The 20,444-nt window shown below is 35.5% G+C and overlaps 1 long non-coding RNA gene across 1 annotated transcript; it reads left to right on the top strand.

Moving 5' to 3' along the window:
* The first annotated feature begins 4,301 nt into the window (after nucleotides 1–4,301).
* On the top strand, nucleotides 4,302–19,005 carry LOC131419830 (uncharacterized). Its single transcript, XR_009223348.1, has 3 exons — nucleotides 4,302–4,404; nucleotides 5,224–5,444; nucleotides 18,419–19,005. It is a non-coding gene; the product is annotated as an uncharacterized LOC131419830 (long non-coding RNA).
* Nucleotides 19,006–20,444: the final 1,439 nt, after the last annotated feature.

Below are 20,444 nucleotides of genomic sequence, written 5' to 3'. Positions count from 1 at the left end.
GCAACTAACTAATTGATGCATTCAATTGTAAAACACCAAGTGAAATTTGAATAGGTAATTTGTGCCTGCTTTAAGAAGGCAAGTAAACTAGATTCAGGCAGTTCATAAATACAGTTTGGCTATTAGGTAAGATAATAGACATTCTCTCTTGTTCATGAATCGAGGTTGTCAGGCAGGAAGGACCTTAGGGATAGGATTATTCAGCTAATTGCTCAGGTCCAACCAAGCCCATGACAGTGGTGGGAATCAGAAGAATAGATGCATAAGTGGAGGATTTCCCTTTGAAAGGGGTATAGTGATTTTTCCTTTTACAGGTGAGCTTACATATATGAATGAGTCATAGTTGATACTTCCTAAGAAGTAGCTATGGGGAGGAGAACCTTGGTAATCCATAGTCAGAGGATTTTTCAGTAATTATTCGTTTCCACATTCATTCCACTCCAAGAATTTTTTCAGGACAGCCAAGATTTTGAAGGGCACATAGATCCTTCCAGAATGAAACATTCTTAGTCTATGATTAGGCAAAACTTTTCCTTAACAGGGTGTTGTTGTTGTGGTTTGTATTTTTGCCCACAGTAGCTGTAAACTGAAAATTTATTGGTTGAGTCCACTCATTTTTAAGTCACATCTTTGGACGGTATGAGAGAGTTTGTTGTAAGTATAACAACGTTGGACATTCATGCAGTGGACTCTGCGCTGTGTACTTTATTTACATAGTCATATTTAACTGTTATCACAATCTCATGAGTTAGTTAACAGTTTCATTCTGATTTTAGTGTTGACACCACTGAAGCTTAGAGAAATTGTCTTGCTGTAATATAGCTGGTAGGTACTGGAACTGTCTCCAGAGGTAGAACTTTCAGGTACTACACTTTCATTCACATAGTACAAAAATTAGTGCATAGTCTTCTGATGAGGCAAAACAATGTCGCCGACCTAATCATTATATTATTCTTATTTGATAGCAATATTTATTATAATTTGCTTCTAGGTTTTAATTGATTTCAAAATATAATCACTGTCTGACAAATTTTATATGGCATATAAGTTACTCTCTGATATTTTACATAGTATTATAGTTTCAATTTCCCTATGAATGCAATATCATACCCATCCTCTCCCTTTTATCTCATCTTAAAATTGTAAAGTACTTTTATTATCTTTTGTAATCATTCTCCCTTTCAGGTATGTTTTCTTGAACAACAGAAAGCTGTAACATGAATGTATCGGCCTTTGCATTTCCTGCTGTTTATTTGGGTTTAACCCCTATAGCATGAGGAAAGTTCTCCTTGATCTATCACCCCACGCTCTCTTCTCCTTAGGTCATATTTGGCATTATGCCTGTGAACCTTGGTGTGCTGATTTAAAACGCCATCTCGTGGACTCCGCATTATATCTACTGAATCAGAATCTCTAGGGATAAAGCCCGTGAATCTGCAATTTTCTCAGGGCTCTAAGTTTTATGTACATTATAGGTCGACGACCACAGCTCTGGGGATAGATGATTGGACATAATTTTCTAGATGTTTCACCCAGCTGCTAATCTTTAACTATATGATGAAAATAACACAAAATTTGTTTCTATTTCATCTGAAATTGCAAATAACACATCATCACTCCACCGCCTTACAATTATTGCAAGATATTTTTGGTAGCACACAATTGGTGCATTAGTCTAGTCATACATATGAAACTCAAGTGTGAAAAGATGTATTTTATTTAACATATGATTCAGTGTTAGAGTTCACAATCATGAATTACACTTTTAAAGAACAAAGAAGACTCATACCCATGAACACAGAGGATACAAGTTTGATGCTGAAAGGATGAAGAAGATACCAGGTATTTCTTACCATGTCATCAGAAAAAATTAGAGTTTTTCTTTATTTCATAGCTAGCCCAATTGAAAGGGGAAAAAAGAGGGTACTACAATTGTATAAACCAAAGTCATCATGATTCAGTTTGTCAATTTCCTTAGAAGAAAAAAAATTCGTCTTGCTACTTTCAAAAGTAATATAAACATGAAATTACTTATAGAGAATGAAATGAATATGAAAGATATATTGGTTCTATGTTATGGTTAGGTAGGGAAATGGAAAGTGCATGGAGGTAATAAGGCAGGAAAGGGAAGCCATAGAAGCAGAAAATAAGAGGGCAAAGATAGGGAGGTTTATGTATTAGCCATGATAGCAATCAAATGAGCAAGGTTTGGTATCAGTGGGAAAAAGCTGAAGGCGAAAACAAGCATCTTCTGAGATTGTGAGTTGCCACACAATATCCATTTCCTGCTAAAGAAGTGGCAGATCCCGAATATTACCTGGGTACTCAATACTCTCAGCTAGATGACAACACTTCCCATCCTCCCTTGTATCTATATATGCTGTGGAGACAAAATTTGAGCCAATATGACATAAGGGAACCATAGAAGGTGGCTGATGGAGTTGACCTAATTGGGAGAAGTGTCCTTAATCCTTCCACTCTTTCTTTTTCCTGCTGCCTGGATTTGGATGTGGTGGACAGAGCTCCAGAAGCTCTCTTGTAGCATGAGGTCCACTTGAGCACGGACTCCAAGCTAGAGTGTGCAGCAGGATTATAGAAAGAACTCTATCTCCTTGACGATACTCACACCAACCCTGGACGGCCCACAGCAGGAATTTTTATATGAAAAAGAAATTCTACCTGTATGAGGCCTCTGTGGCTTTTTTTGTTTGTTAGTTATCTAAGGCTGAAACTAATTTGAGCTGAACAAAAGGTGGACACTAAAAAGAATAAATACACAATTTTCACTTATTTTTTCCCATCTGTTCATAGAGTTACTGCAACTGACCCTAATGCACACAAAATCCTGGCCCTAACTTTGGCTTTAAACTCAATTGTCTGGGAATTGTAGCAATAGAGGAAAGACATTATACAGACTCACATGCAGGAAAAGCTATCCTGCGTTGAAGAATCCAGGAAGAGACTTGAAAAAGGGAGGCACTTGAGAGTTTCTGCTTGCTAATTAGTTATTTGATTTAATATCATTAGTGATGTTATGGGTCAATATCTTTAATTCCCCCAACAAACCATTGCTGACTCATATCCAGGACACAGTGGCCTGAGGATCCTAGACAAATCTCGTTGGTCATAGATCCTGCTGAACTTCCTCATTACACTTTTCAAGCAACTGCTTTATAATTTATCCCTAGTAGTCTGACTTTTATTTCTTACATTCTGCAAGTGCTATTTCAGAAAAAAAGCAATAAGGAAAGACCCTGAAGCAATGAAACAAGGCCCTCAGATTTAATAGCTTTGATAATAGGCACATTTTTGAATGAACTATGTGAACTTTTTACTGATAGCGATGATAGATTTACATGACCCATATTTGGCATAAGAGGAATTGACTAAGAGTCAAATTCTTGGAGTCCCTCAGACTGGAGGGAAAGGCTACAAAACCAGCTGTTCCTTCTTTCCATAATTGCATTGTTTATTTAGTTTTGTGTAATTTTGTGTAGACTTAAATTTAAATACTTCATAGTTATATAATGATATTTTGCTTCTGATATATCTACTATTTTCCCTGAGTCTGCTAATATGATTACTAGAAGATATAATTATAGGAAGTGATGGACAAATATTTTGTCTCTGTAACCCTAATACTAAAAGCATTTACTAGACAATATAATTGAAAATAAATTTTCAACAAATTAGAAAAAATATTAATATAACAGAAGATAGGCATGTACAAAATTTATATAAATTCATCAAAGAGCCACACTAGATATATAAATATTATTCAAATGGAAATCAAATGCGTGTGGCTTTATTTATAATTAACACAAGAAAATAGGCATCCACATGTTTACTGTGGTTTTAAGAAATACAGAATAGTTCCTTTATCAGCTAAATGATATCTGAAATCCCCAAAGAGAGAGATTTAAATACCAGAGCATGCCACTGAGCACAGAGGATTGAATTCTTGCTTTTACCTTTGCTGTCTCCCAATACTCACTAAAATTACTACAGTAAAAGAATAGATGGACCAAGAGAATAGGAGAGGGTATGATCACAACATATCTGTGGAAGTGGGAAATCAGAGATGAGTGTTCAGTGATTTAAAAGACCAGGGGGATATGAACTCTAAACAAGCGTTTAGGGAAATGCAGAAGAGAGGTGATTCACCACCCAACCACAGAGAGGCTCAGATAGAGGGGGCAGCAGGGATCTCCATAAATGGAGGTCCAGGTGGAGAGGATTTTTTAAAAAGTTGTATAAGATGCTATTTTTTACCTGATGTCTTTTCACATCTAGAACAGCTGGTAACTACCCTTGCTCCGTGCCAGCAGAAGAAAGTTCACTCTGTCAGCAGTTAAACTAGAAGGAATCTGTACTCTGGGATATCAGTCACAGATGACAAAAGAGGTATTAAGTGAAATTCAGTGCACTGGACTGTGAGATTCACTAATCCGTTTCCACAGTTACCCATAACTGTCAGGCTTAAAATCCCTAATTAGGAGAATGAAGGATTTATTTCTTCATAAGACATAATTCATATGATGTAAGAAAGAAGATGATAAAAATTGAGGAGATAAGGAAAAGACATTGGATATTTAAAATACGATGGCACAAATTAAAAATAAAAGAATTGGAAATAAAATTGAGATGCCCTCTTAAAGAGTAGGAAAAAAGGCCATGCAAAGGAAAGTAGAACTGAAAAAATAGTGATTTTAGGGATTAGATATAGATAGTTCAGCATTTGAGTGATAGAAATTCCAGAGAAAGAGAAGGGAGAAAATGGAAGGGAAAAAATTAACAAACAAATAATTTTTAAAAATTTTGAAGAAATGGATAACATGCATTTCCAGATTGAATGCGTCCAGTGAGTGTCTAGAAAATGTGTTAAAAAGGCATATCTAAAAGAATTTGAGCAATGAGAAAATTCTAAAACATTGATGAGAGAGAGAGAGAGAAGGAGAAAGAGAGAGAGGGAGGGAGGGAGGGAAAGAATAGGTCATATTACAAATATTTGGAATCAAAATGGTATTGAGTGTCTCCAAAAGCTGTACCAGAATCTAGTAGACAGTGGATAAATTACTTTAAAATACTGAAATACTGGAGGAAAATTGTTTTGAACCTAGAATTCTCTACTTCACCAAGGAAGCAGAGTTATAAGAGTAGATTGAGGACATTTTTGAGACCTGCAAGATATCTAAAACTTTCCTCTCTTGCACCTTTTCCGAGGACACTACTGAAAAGAGGCACTCTACCAAAATGAGATAATGAGTTAAAAGAATGACATATATTTTAAGAAAAAGAGGGTTAGCGCTGTAGCTAAGAAAGAATCTCCCAAAAAAGTGAAAGCTGAAGAGCCCAAGATGACAACTTTGCACTGAGTTTGGAGAACCAGCAGCTCAAATTTGAGCAGAAGGATTGAGGACACCAGGAGGAATATTTTCCAGAAGGTAACACATCAAATAATATATGTGAAGTTTTTTAATATTTTTAAGAGGAAATTAATAATTATGAAGAGTAGCTTGGGAGTCAGTTACTGGATACATTAAGATACAAAGAACAGAGCAAACAAAACAAATATAACTATTACTTCAAGGAAAACTAAAAGTTTACACAAAAGAAAATGAAATCATAATGTGCTTCAGCAATGCATTTTATTTACAATGTAATAATGACTTTGATTTTAACAAACATTATTGTATAACTCTGTTGGGGAGATGGAGGATGGGAAGTGTGTTTTGGAGTTTCCAGGTAAAAGACCTGCTAAATCCATATTGGATATATATACATATTTTTTGTGAGGAAGATCGGTCCTGAGCTAACATCTGCCAATCCTCCTCTTTTTGCTGAGGAAGACTGGCCCTGGGCTAACATCCATGCCCATCTTCCTCCACTTTATATGGGACGCCGCCACAGCATGGCTTGCCAAGTGGTGCATTGGTGCACGCTGGGATCCCGACCGGCGAACCCCGAGCCGCCGCAGCAGAGCGCACACACCTAACCGCTTGCACCACCGGCCCATATATTGGATATTTTTAAAAACTGAAAATCAAGAAACAACAGTATAAATATGTTATTTAGAAACATATAGTTAATACCAAATTATCAGCCGAAAGAGATGAAAGGAGTGGCCTCTGAGGAAGAGAAATAAATAGTGAGAAAGGGTGAATGGTTTTCGTAAAAATGTCTTATGGTTTTACTTAATATATTAAACTATAATAGCTTCATTTATAATTCTAAATATATGTATTAACTAAGAAGATGTAAACAGTTCTTGCACGATAACATTTTAAGGCTGTCATGCCTTTGTCATTTGGATCACTCAACATTCTCCGCTATTTCCTAACACAGCTTTGTACAGAGATGTGGGAGCAAGGCAGCAGTGAACACTGTCTCTCGAGGAGAGGAGAAGATGGAGATGCAACAATACATGTTTAATGTGCTCTTAGCTGACCCTGGTCCTGCCTCGGTCACTTACGTAATTACTGTCTGAAGGCAAGAGACCAAACGTAATCCACCAAGTTAAAAATAACAAGCCATTTTTTAATTAAGAAAAATTGCAAAATGCCAGAAAATATTGAAACGTATCTAAAAATTTAAATATATATGTAATAATTATGATATTAGGCAAAATGATTTTCTTTTATTTGACTATTGCACACCAGACAAAGCGATGCAGAGTAGGACTCTAGCTTTTACAGTGACTTCAAATTATTCTGCACTATGACAAAATGATTTATTTAATATCATCAGGGCTTTTTTTTTTTTTAATCATGCCTGTTCTCTTTTACCATTTTTATGCCACCTTTCTTTGGTAATCTGTATTAATGCTATTTCAAAGCATGATGGGAAAATCAATCCAAGAGTTATTTTTTCCGAGGATCCCCTCTAAGGATCTGTTTACAAAGTTAAAAGTCTTCTCAAGGACTCTTCTTTCTGATGTGATTGAGTGCAGAGATGAATGAAGTCAAACAAACTTGCAAAAATCTTTTAAGAAAATATTCTATTGTAGTCTAATTTCATAAAACAGAAAAAAATCCTGCTCTTTAGTTAATACAGGCAATTTAATTCTTTCTGTCTCTCTCCCTCTCCTCCCCCCACACACGTACACACATCAATATTACTAAATGCATCCATCTATCTATGTATAATTACATTGCAAAGATGCGTTGAATTGACATGGCAATACAATGGATATTGTAAAAACCAAAGTGCATTGTTATTACTTAACTGTTATTTTTCACATAACTCTGAGCTAAATATTAATGATATATGGGGCACTTCCTAACAGTCTTACATTAATCACTCAAAGCAAACTGAGTATTCTCTAATCCAGTGTTTCTTGAAGAAATATTACATAAGGATTCCCTGTATATTTATTAAAGTTGCAAATTACCAAGCGAATGTCTGGAAATAGAGCCCAGAATATGCACTTTTAAAATGCTTGCTTCTCTATGAAAAAGTTTGAGAATCACTGCCCCAGTCCTGGATCCTTCCTTACATTTGCTATACATTCATGTGTTGCTTAACAATGGGGACACGTTCTGAGAAATGTGTCCTTAGGCGATTTTGTCATTGTGTGAACATCATAGAGTGTACTTATATAAACCTAGATGGCATAGCCTACTACACACCTAGGCTCTGTGGTACTAATTTTATGGGACCACTGTTGTATACGAGGTCCGTCGTTGACTGAAACGTCGTTATGTGGCACATGACTGTACATTTCTCCGTATGAAATAGGATCCTACTGCCATTAATGTAACAAGCAACATCTAAAATTTTGGCTCAGACAATTTGCTGCATTGTGAAAGAATATGAAAATATAGGAAGAACTATAAAGCAAATCTAGTTAGGTTAAACCAGTGGCTTCCCAAAGTGGTTCTATGTACTAGTTGCATCAGAATCTCCTAGAGGTTCTTATTTAAAACAGATTTAGAACTTTCCCCATCACTATAAGACCACAACTCTTTAGAGTGTGTTCTGGTAGCCAATAGATAGCAGTTGAGATGTTTCAAACTACCTGCTTAGACTGAGATTATTTTTATCTTTAACACAGCCTTTATTTATATTTTATTATATTAAATATTGAATAATAATTGGGGTTAATTAGTTTCTGTCACAGTTTTAAGGTTGTAATTGCATAAGCCACAGCCATAGTGGCTGAAGGTAGATCTTCCCTAGAGATGCTAATTTAAAGGACAAGAAACCACGGAAACCACAGTAAAAAAATCATTGCTTTAATTTGTCACGGAGCTTTGAGCTCCTGTCTCTTTTGCAGAAATAGGAATTCATCCTTTAGGCTTACAGATTATTTTTCCAAACTACAATTCACTTCCAGAGCCGTAAATGAATGTCTGAGGGAACACATAGTTCCACATAGTTCAAAGCTTTTTCTGAAGACAAGATATTAAGTCCCACGTGTCATGAGGGAGCCAATGAAAGTTCAGATACAGAGGCCTGAATTTAATTGCCAGAGAACGCTAGGAAAAGAAAATTCCTATCACCGAGGGTAGATTAAAAAAAAAAAAGACTGGAAAGACCCCAATTATTAACAATGTTTATCTATGAGTTAAAGGGACAAGTAAAAAAATTTTCTTCTTTATAGAATTCTTTACGTTTTTTCAAGAAAGATCATGCTTTGCCATTGTATTCAGGAAAAAAAGCTAAATGTAATTTTAACATGCTTCCTTCAATGAATGAACAATTAAGTTTTTCTCAAGGTGGCAAAGCTGGAACGTGAGGTCCCAATTATTCAAACTTGGTCAGTCTACTCCATGCTCTGAATCAGTTTATAAAAGTTGTTTCTATACATTAGGAAGTCCTCCTTGTTAATTTTGAGGGTTTGGATTTTCAGGTGTAAGTTTAGGGGTTCATTAGTAGTAGGGCAGTCTGGGAAATAGCTGCAGTATGGGAGAATATGTTTAATTAAACTTGCCTACAGTGTTACTTTAGGAGATAGTAAGACCTTATTGATGGAGGCTATTAATGAGGCTAATAGAGGATAGATGTCCAGTAAAATTAGGATATTCGTCTCCTCTCTTCTGTGAGACTCCCAGAAAGACCAAAGGAATTTCCGTGAAGTTCAACATATACTTTACCGATAGGCTTAGGTGGGTACGGACATGAGCTTGACAATCCCACATGGCTATCTACTTGTTAGATGTTGGTGCAGCTACCAAGTCTATGTTTAGATTTATTGTAAAATACTTCCTACAATTTTTAACTGATTTTAAAAGCACGGATGTAAATATAGGAGACAGGAAAGAAAACTTTTTCTTATAAGGGAGCAGGATTATCAGATCGTGACTAATTTCTAGACAGGAATATTGATGAATGACTTTCTGCTTTTGACAACATGGCAGCTGTCACTATACAAAAGGACATTTGTTAAGAGTGCATTTGCAGGCCCTGTTCTGAGAACTGCATTTCATTAAGAAGTCCAGCTTTCTTTAATTCCCCATCTGAGTCACACATATGTGACTAAATACAAAGTTTTTAGTTCTTGCTTTGAAAAAAAAATGGGAAAACCCTTCTTGAAGGACATGGAAGTATAGAATGATATCAGCTGCCTGGATATCTCCAAGTTTATGCCCTGATTGGTCATTGTACCAGTGGTGCAGTCCATACCCCAAAGGTTATAGAAACTAAGCAGACCATTCTTGTGTCTCCAAGGTTTGGTGAAACATTTCATTGCTTCTAATTGTCTCATCATGATTTCTTACTCTGCCTCTTCTAATGCTACTGTCTTGTGATAAAATTCACTCAAAAGTTAGATGGCCATGACCTTCTCCCACTTCTTAATTATTGCTACTTGGAATGTGAGTATAATGGCTGGACCCCCAGCAGTCACCTTCCTACTAGTATCATTGCAAAAACTTCCTCCTGTCTGTCTGCTTTTACTCTTGCATCACTATAGTCTATTCTCAATAAAGCAGCCAGAGAGATTTCTTTAGAAGGTAAAGAAATTATTTCATTCTTTTAAAAACCCTCCAGTAAGTCATTTGCTCATTCAAAGTAAAAGCTAAAGTCCTTTCAATGGTCTACAGGTCCCTACAGTTTGGACTTCTTTAAAATCTGGGTCTTATCTTCAATTACTATCCTCTTACTTTTCACTTTATTCATTCTCCTCCAGTGCACTAGTCTCTTTCTTTTTCTCACAGTTCATGCATGTTCCAGCTGTGGATTTGTTCTTCCCTCTACCTGGAACATTCTTCTTCAAGATATCCAAAGTCTCACCTCCCTCACAGCCTTCAAGTTTTGCACAATTGTCAACTGCTCAATGAGACCTTCTCCTTGACCAAGGTATTTAAAATTGCTACACCCATCAGTCCATATCCTTCCTTCCTTGATTTCTTTTTCCTCATGGAACATTCCATCTTCTAACTTGTTATACAATGTATTGATTTTGTTTAAGGTCTGCCCCATGACTAGAATATAAAATTTGTGTTAGTGAGGTTTTCTTGTCTTCATTTTTATTAATACTAAACTTCCTGTGCCTAGAACACTGCTCAGCACCAGGCTTTATGTTGATGTGCCCAGTGCAACTGCACAGAGCCCCAAACTCAGAAGGGCCCCCACACTTGGCATTTAATGCTCTGCAGTTGCCATCTTGAAATGTTATTCTTGAATGTAATTCTTAGTGATTTTCTCTTTGAGTTTGTGTCACAAGTGAAGTCCAATTAGACAGTGGAGTATGTGCCTAGGACTTGGAGCCTGAGCTCCAGGTACTGGCCTCCTGTCACCTCCCACCTCCCTGCCTCCTCAGCTCCCTGCTCCCCTGACACTTAGGATCCCAGATTCTGCCTAGTTTCCCCCTGTTGCCTTCAGCCTCTGGCATCTTGGGTAGCTCATGGAAATGGCAGTCCCTTCCTTAGACTGGCGTCATCACAATGCATTTTGTGGGTGGCTCGGTGGAGTTGGGCCTCTTTTTCCACCCTATTAGGTACTGAGGGTGACTAAATATTATAGGCTCTGTTTCTAAGCATCTCCAGTTTATAACCATCAACATCTCTCTCCTATTTGTACTGAATTATATTAAGTTCTAGCCATTCCCCACCCCCGGATTCTACAGTGGCCTAGCTGGTTTTGGACCAGTTTTCTTTCTTCTTTCCATCTTTCCAGACTCCAGGGTTAGGCTCTCTTTCTCCTAGCAAACCCTGTGGCTTTCTATTTCCCTTAGAGTGTACAAGTTGAGTTTTAAAGAAGAGTAGTTATGAATTGGAAATAAACGGTGGATAGCGTCCCTACAACAGGCTTTTGAAAGTATGTCAGTTTTCTGGAAATATGTTTACATTTTTAAGAAAGTATTGTATTTAAATAGTATATTTCTAAATTATAATGATACAACAAGTATTTCCAGCCAGTTATTGCAGAAAATATAACTTCTTAAGGTTAATACATAGTGTCAAAATTTCCTAATCAAAATCCTAGGAAGTCTAAACAATTTTTCAGAACATGGAGACATTCTTCTAAGATGTGTCATTTTAATGAAAAAGTATATGCTCACAAATTGTTCTGCTAGTTTTCTCCTCCCCTACCCAACATAGCTGCATCCAAATATCCTGGGAGTAGGCCTGAGAAGATAAATAGATTTTTAATTTTAGAATTCAAAGGCAAATTATTGTGGCATTTCATTTTGATAACTTTTCTCTAGAGGTGCTTTCTACCTTGCATAGATTGCTGGTACTTCCCATCTGACTCCCTGTGAGGACATAAGTGGGCATAAGCAAGGATAATGTAGTAGAAAAATGAAGGGAATAATAAGGGATAGTTTTAACAAAAAGCATTTTCATGGGAAATAATGAGAGAAAAAAGCTATAAACAACCATCAGTGCATCCTGTTGGATAGCAAGTTACCTAGTTTCTTAGCCTTCATCTGCGTATAGGCAAGGATCAAATCTGGATCAAATCACCAAACTAAATCCTAAAGAGAATTTCTAATGCTTCTACTTTTCTTTAAATAATTATCCCATTACTCAAAAACTTATATCTCAGATAACTTATTAACCTAACAAATTACTACATTTATTTTAGATGAATAATCTGGTTCTTTCAGCATTTTGATATATGAAATGACTCCCAGGAAATAAATTTATTTGAAAAGTAAAATTCCAAAATGCTTATTTAAAAGCAAATAGGATCTTTCTCAACTACTCCTAGGAATTATTAAAAATAAATATTCATTTGCTAACCAGTTAGTCATCAAAATGTATTTATCATCTTTTTTGTAGAGTTCTCTAGAGATGGTGGTGAATTAACAAATTTGGAAGATATATCAAACCTCAACAAAGTTAAAAGCAGAAATACCAGAGTAATAACAACTGACATATGTAAGCAGAGCTACTCAAAAGTTCCAGATAGGATAATGGAGCAATTACAATTAATATGTGATTAGTGCCCACCATGTGTGAGGTTGAGGTTGGTACTGGGTGCTGGAGATTTAAAGTGAACGAGGGTAGTCCATGCAGAAATAGAAGTACAATGATGTACACCTGAAATTTTTACAATGTTATAAACCAATGTTACTGCAATAAACAAATAAAGCGGGTTTTGCTTAAATTCCCAAAAAAAAAATAAAAAATAAAAAAAATAAAGTGAACGAGGGGCTGGCCCGGTGGCGCAAGAGGTTAAGTGCACGCACTCTGCTGCGGCAGCCCGGGGTTCGCTGGTTCGGATCCTGGGCGCTCACCGACACACTGCTCGGCAGGCCATGCTGTGGCGGCGTCCCATATAAAGTGGAGGAAGATGGGCACGGATGTTAGTCCAGGGCCAGTCTTCCTCAGAAAAAAGAGAGGAGGATTGGCAGATGTTAGCACAGGGCTGATCTTCCTCACAAAAAATAATAATAATAAAAAAAAATAAATTGAACGAGAAGCACAAGATTCTGGAATAGGGAGTAAGTGATAGGATTGAAATAAAATGAAGTTAACATGGAAAACTGTAATGGGGATAATCTCTTCCACATGTTCTGGGATAAATGAGAGAAAAGTGGGAAATAAAATTAAAATCATTTCATTAATCGAACATAAAAACCTCACAATAACAACTAATGTTTATAGGTTGTTCAAGGGAGCTAGGAACTCAGTTAAGAGCATTAAATGCATTATTTCATTTAATCTACAGAAAATCACATGAAATAAAGACTATCCTTATTTTCCATTTCTAGATTTTGCTCTGAGGTTCAGAGTTTAACTCTCTAAATTTGGACAGCTGTTAGTGGCAGACTAATCCCAGAGGCTGTGCCTTTAATAATTATACTGTGCAATCTAAAGAATTAGGTATGAGAAAAATAGTGAGGAAACTCAAGCTTGCAGTAAATGACTTTCTCAGGTTCACAAAACTTTTATGAGAAAGAAATACTATTAAAAGTAACATATACATGATTTCAAATTACCTGTTTTTTTCTATTAAACCAAAGCTGCCTCCTGAATAGATTAAAATGGATGTTTGGGGTGATGAGCAAAAGCTAGAACTGGGTGGAAATAAGGTTAATTGGGCAGCAGGGTGAGAAATCAGTGGGAGGCTGTATAATTCCTGGTTATGCAAGCTGTGTATTTTTATATCATAGTTTGACACCTTTTCCACATTTCAATTTGCATGAATTTTGGAAGAATTCATTTAATGAAAAAGCATATTTAATCTTTCAGAAGGAGAAAAAAGTAATATTTATTTTTATTTCTTCATCCAAATATCACAGACTCTACAGTGGCTAGAATTTAAATGAATATTTTAAGTAAATAACACTGTAAATCTTTCAAGAAATATGAGTTCTTTAGATCTTTAAGGCAAATAGTGTGGTTTGCAGAATTGATGATATGCACTTATACTGCCCTTGGAGAGAAGTAACTCATTTTCTTCCAAGATGTTGGATGAACTTCTACTTTATGCATTAATATTTATGATGCTGCCCCAACACATTCACTGGCGATATTTGTTGAAGTAGTGGCTATAAGAATATTTGAATTTGTGTATGTGTATGTTGCTGTTCTATTTAATTACATTTTGTAACTATTCTTGGCTAAGAAGTTTTCTGAGGTATAATGCTTGGTATGTTAATTATTTATATTGTTAGTGACGATAATATTAATATTTTCATTGTTATTTCTCCTTCAATTTTATGCTTTGCAAAGTATCTCTGAACTAAAAATTAAAATATACACATGTTCTCTTCTATTTCTTCTACTACTTAATGGTAATATTTAATTTTTCAAACAAGCCTGTTAAAGACAAACTAGTTATTATATTAGAGACAAATAGCTGAAATATGATAATAAATATATTTATTGATTGCTTGGCCATTTGCGATGTTTAAAATACCTGTATGAATTATTTAATTTAAGCATTTTTTAGGTGTTACTGTTATTAGCCCTATTTTACAAGTAATACCCTGTGGCTTAGAGAATTTAAGTAATTACCCAAAGCCACAGAGAAAGAGAGTTTGAGTTAGAACCTTATGCATAGACTCCATGCTTACTCCTATCATTTTCATTCCTGGCTTCTTTATTGGGGTATATTTCTTAGCCAAATTATGTTCTTTTATATAAAACTATATTTACTTAATTCAGAATGTCAACATAATAGCTATATTTATTTTTACAAACATAGAGTGGTATTCAGGTAGCATAACAGCAATAATTGTATAAGTTCCTTCAAACACCACCAAAAATGAAAGAAAATAATCTTCAGATATAATTAATTTGTGCTGTTCACTGTCCACCAACAGGAAGTGTTTTAAATGTCCCCACACTTTCACTCCCTCATACTTTACCAAACAAGATAAGTGGTTATTTAATATACCACCAGGCTAGAGTTATTTAAAGACATATTCAGTAATATATTAAACATACATATCTTATACAGCCTTGCATTTCAATGTTTCATTTTATTTTAAGAGGAGGGAGTTAAATCCTTTATAGACAGGAATATATGCACTGGATCCAACTGAGTTTGTGTTATTATCTTGAGCTTCTTTTTCCTCCTACTATTTTCCTCATCTATTACATCTTCCTCTCTTTTTTTCCTTGTATTATTCAGCTTTGGCCATTTCTTTTACTTCCACATTAGATTTTCCTCTAGTCTTATATGCAGTAATATCATTTTCACATTTTTCCTTTGTTTTAGTAGCCTCTTTTTGCAATAAGGCTACTTGTGGTCTAGAGCAATATTTTCACATCTCCTAGTTTCTTTGAAACATAGCCATTGGCTAGGCTCAGATGCTTATCTTTGAGTTGGAGGTGAGGCTCAGAATAAAACAAGAAACTGGTTGGAGAATGCCAGTTGGGTGCACTGGGGTCCTGGTAATTCCGTTTTGTTTCCCTTTTAGGAAGAATACAGACTTTCGCTTCTCTTTTTGTGACAGACCTTAGCCGCTAACTTTTATGTATTCAGAGTTTACTTTTCTTTGGCAGACCTGGTCTTCCAGAATGCATATTATGACATTTGCCTCTTGGTTACTTAGTATCTCTCTATCTATTTATTTTTTCCAAGTGACTGTCCATCTCTCACTTTTTCTGGCACTTTCTCTATGAAACTCAATTTACTGCCTAGAATATATTTTACATAACTGTTTAAGGAAAAAAATTATAGCTGACATTTGAGCCCTTGCATATCTGAGAATGGCTTTCAAGTTGTCTTAATAAGTAAAAGATAAATTGGATAATTAAAGAAATTGCAGGCCCATTTAGTTTACTATAAAACTTTATAATTATTGTTCATTTATCTGCTAGGATTCAATATTATTAGAGAATAATTCTGTAAACAGCCTAATTCTATCCCTCTTTGTAGATAACTTTAATTACTATTAATTTTTTTTTTGCTTCAGTGTTTATGGAATTGTTTATTTTTGAGATAACCAAGAAAACAAATGAAATTCAAGAAAACAAAAACAAACCAAGAGGAAAAAGAAAAAAAATATTGTTCCACGTGTCAACTCATCTTCCCTAAAAACTGCAAGCGTCTGTGACGTCTAGATTCTGGCCTTTCTTCGGCTTAAGGGTTTTACTACAACTTCTAATCTACTTCCTATTTACTCTGTTTTTCCACATTTTTTATTCAAATATCAAACATGCATTGTCTGAATTTTATAACTACTCTGTAAGTGAATTTACCTCCTTGTCCCTTGTTTAACACTTCTCAGGATTTACTTCATTATTATTTTTTGCACTTTCCATAGTACTCCTCTCAGATGGCACTTGTGATGTTAATTACTTTATGTTATTATTTTTGTTTTCTTACATTGTTTCCTTAGTTCTTCAGAGATATATAGAAAGGGAGGTAGGTACAGATATAGGTATAGGTATAGATGGATATGGATATGGCTATAGACGTATCACTCTCACTTGATCTCAAATGGAGTTATTGTTTATTTAAAATTCATAATTATAGGAAAGAGAACATAAAGACTGATATCTCTTTCCTATAATAATTATTTTTCAATAATATATTCTTACTTTTCCTCTTACCTAAGTTTAATTACTTTTATAGTTTAATTCTATATGTGAATCTTTTTCACATATTCCTATGTCGGGGTTTTCTATTAACATATTCTTGTTAAGTTGAGCTTTGTCTGGTGTATTCTCCAAAATATTTTGCAAGATTTTCTTAGGAAAACTTGCTCTTCACTGGGATAATATTAGTGTCCTCCTGTAAGATCTTATTCTGGAGAGATGGATGATGAAATTTTATGTTAACAGCAGTTCAGTAATTATGTCATAATGTAGGTGGGAGGAAGCAAAGGCTGAGTTCAACAGCTTATTCCCTCTCCATATGTATTCTTTTTGCTTGTTGATAATCCCTATACCAAGGAACGACTTTAATTATTAGAGTTTTTGTGGGTTTTTTTCTGGCCTTAGAAACACTGCTTCTTTGTGGCTAGAATCATTTCTAGTATTGCCTAGTAGTGAATCATTTAAAAAATAATTGGATGTTAGAACTGCTATGTCCTGTGAATTTTCTATGTCCCACAAATGAAGACTTTTACACTGCTATAACTAGGCCTCCTCTTGAGCATCATGCAAAGCTACTTGTCAATGAAGTTTTCTGTGCTCCTTACATGACTCACAAATGTGTGTGTGGAGCATCATGTACATGTAGGGGGAGGCAAGTTTTACTGAGACTAATATTGGCACTTATTTGTTTCAGTAACATCATACTGCAACCACTGGACAGGCGATGAGTCAACTCAATGAATTTCTTTCAAGCATTTGGTATTTGCACTACATGTAGCACAAATGCTTAGAAAATATTGGATTACACGATTAAAGGGGCTGGCCCGGTGGTGCAACGGTTAAGTGCATGCGCTCTGCTTCGGCAGCCCGGGGTTCGCAGGTTCAGATCCCCGGGTGTGCACTGATGCACTGCTTGTCAAGCCATGCTGTGACGGCATCCCATATAAAGTAGAGGAAGATGGGCACGGATGTTAGCCCAGGGCCAGTCTTCCTCAGCAAAAAAGAGGAGGATTGGCATGGATGTTAGCTCAGGGCTGATCTTCCTCACAAAAAAAAAAAAGAGAAAAGAAATATGAGTGATAAGTAGGGGCAGTTTAAGGAGCCTAAATCTAATTTAAAAAAATATAATATACATTTATATGAGTCAACAGTAGTCTAACACTTCAAATTTAATCAATATTTAGCAACGTGGTAATATTATCAAGAGAAATACTTAAAACCCTTTAAAACCCGACTTTTGCTGCATGACCCTTTGCTAACAACTGTGGCAAAAATAATATCTTCAAGACTATATAACCCAGTAATTCAACATTTAGAAATATATTTCAAGGAAATAATAAAACATCCTTATGAAAATTTGTGCCCAAACATGTTCATGACATCGTTGATTATCATCTTAAACACTGGAAATACCCTAAATTTCCAGAATTAGGAAAGAAAATAACACTACATAAATTATGAAATACTCTTGGGAGTATTAAGCCATGTTTTCAAATAATTTTATTTTAATGGGAAAATATTTACTACAACATAATGTTAAAATGGAAAAAGAGATCTCTACACTATATATTCAAATGCTTCTAATTTTACAAATGTATTTAAATACATGGTATTCGATTAAAATTTTTGTCTAGAAAGGAATTACCTCTTTGTGGCTGAGCAAGAGTAATCAGAGTCCTTATTACATAATTAATAGCTGCAAACATTTTATTCAGTCTGAAATACAAAAACAAAATTTCTTGAATAGTATCTTGAGAATATTGGCTGAAGATAGGGAAAATTAGGCTAAACATGGCATGTTATAAAATTCTGGACCAAACGGCTATTGTGTTAGCTTTTTATTATGTCAATTTAGGTAAACTGCCAATGCATTTACTACTGAATTGCCTTCCTTACTTGAATCTGGGTGAGGGTTGGGAAATTTGCCCAAGATTTACGATGTGGAACTCATGCGGCAATCATGTGCTCTTACACAGGTCGACAGAGCAGTAGACAATTTTGCAGTTAATATATGTGGTTGCTGATATGCTAGCCCACACTGCTGGCGAGGGGCAGCCCCTGGACCTGAAGCTCCTACAGCTCCTGTGAATCTCTTCCTTCAGTTTTGTAAGATCCTGAGCTAGATTCCTGTATAATTCCATGATGGAGTGCCCCAGCTTTTCTGCAGTTCACCTACATCATCCAAGTTGAAGACCTGGAGGCGACTAGAGACCAATGTGTGTTCCAGAGAAGGACAGGTGTGGATTTCAGTTCATTCTCCTGGGTTCTATTTTGTCTTTGCTTTCTCTTAAACCATGTCCATCTTTTCTTAACAACTGCTAGCCCTTCTGTCCTCAGGCCTTGCGCCAGATTCAGATGCAACAGACTGACACCGGCTGCTTACTCAGCTGCCACCATCACAAAAGGTCTAATCCATCCCTCCAATCTATTGGGTCACTCGTAGTAGTTTTGCATCTCTGAGTGATGCAAAGCACTAACAAATACAACTACCAATGTGTTACGCTTGCTTGATATTCCTGTTAATCGATATTAAATATTTAAATACTATTAAATGTCGAATATACTGATCATTATCATGAATGGAACAATGTATATGTGTTCATTTAACAAAAGTAGATTATAGCTACAATATTAAATCACTGAAGGAGGCTGTGGTGTAGAAAAGTCGCTATTATATAAGGAATATAAAAATCACATTTCTGAAAAGTAATGATGAAAGGATAGAAAAATAACTTCTACCATTGCTTCTTCCCTGCCAGCCGTCCTCTCGTCTGCCCACAAACATCTATGTTCTTAGGGAAGCTGTCTTTTCTGACCTACTTTAGGGATTAGGAACACTTATTCGCAGTGTGCTAAAAAAATGGTTTCTGACGTCAACTCTGTTATTTTTTTCCCCCTTTTTGGTTGAGAAATTATCCCCAGAAATCAGTGATGTTCTATTTTAAGACTGACCTACATATATTCATCTTAACTTCTAACTTGACCATTTCTTGAAGAGTACGAAGTCTGCTCTCATGACTTTGAGTTTTATTCAGGCAAATGCTGTCATGGAGGGAAATATTCGCAGACACCCCTGTTTCCTTCTGATATTCAGGAACTTTGCTGAAAAAATATGAATTGCAGGAGGGCTATAGTTTAAAATTGTTTTTCGATCTACACATTTCTCTTCCTTGTTCTCACAGTTTGGAAAATTCTTTGACTCGCTGGAGATGTGAGGAAGAAAAAAAGGGATCTTTGTATACATGAGATTTCTGTTTGGAGACATGATTAATTTTTCTGGAAGACAGAACATATTTTAGATAAATAGCTTTAATTTAGACAAAGGTCTATAAATCTTAAGAATTAGAATGTCTTGAGTACATAATGCAAAATGAATGGTCAAGCAAGGGAATCAATAACAGCCACCCTTCTTGTTGGAAGACACAAAACTATTCATTTATTTTAAAAAAATCAGAATAAGTAAAACATGCATATAAAAATCATGGTTGATCATCCATTTCTATAGGAATCTGAAAAATCTCAAGCGTCATCTTTTTGAATAGCTGAGCTGTGGCAGAATTTGCCTTTCTGTTTACAACATTCAGAACCTTCCATCTTTTCACCCTGTTCTCAGTTGTTTTGGGCAGACCTCATCACAGTGCTACTTCAATCTAATTGAAACGTTTCATTAATAGTACATATCTGTCCTATTACACTACACGTCAAGTCAGAAGAATGCTGTGCTATTGTTAAGATCGATACCAGAAATATTTTGTTACAATACAAATGGTTTAGCCCTAAAGGATTGTGTAACCATTTGTTTATTTATTTTTCCAAAAGAAAATCCAATAGTAAATACAATCCTTTAGCGTAAAACATGCATCCAGAAGGATAATCCAATAGATTTAGTCATGGAAGAAAATCAAGCCTCTGATTAAAGGACAGAGGTCATTTTATTGTCAAGTATTGCAAAGGTTTAGCCACAACCAATATATATACAGTGGATTCTCATTATTTGCAGGA

Source organism: Diceros bicornis, chromosome 22 (genome assembly GCF_020826845.1).
Source record: "Diceros bicornis minor isolate mBicDic1 chromosome 22, mDicBic1.mat.cur, whole genome shotgun sequence".
Taxonomy (NCBI): domain Eukaryota; kingdom Metazoa; phylum Chordata; class Mammalia; order Perissodactyla; family Rhinocerotidae; genus Diceros; species Diceros bicornis.
This window is presented reverse-complemented; position numbering and strand designations above follow the sequence as displayed.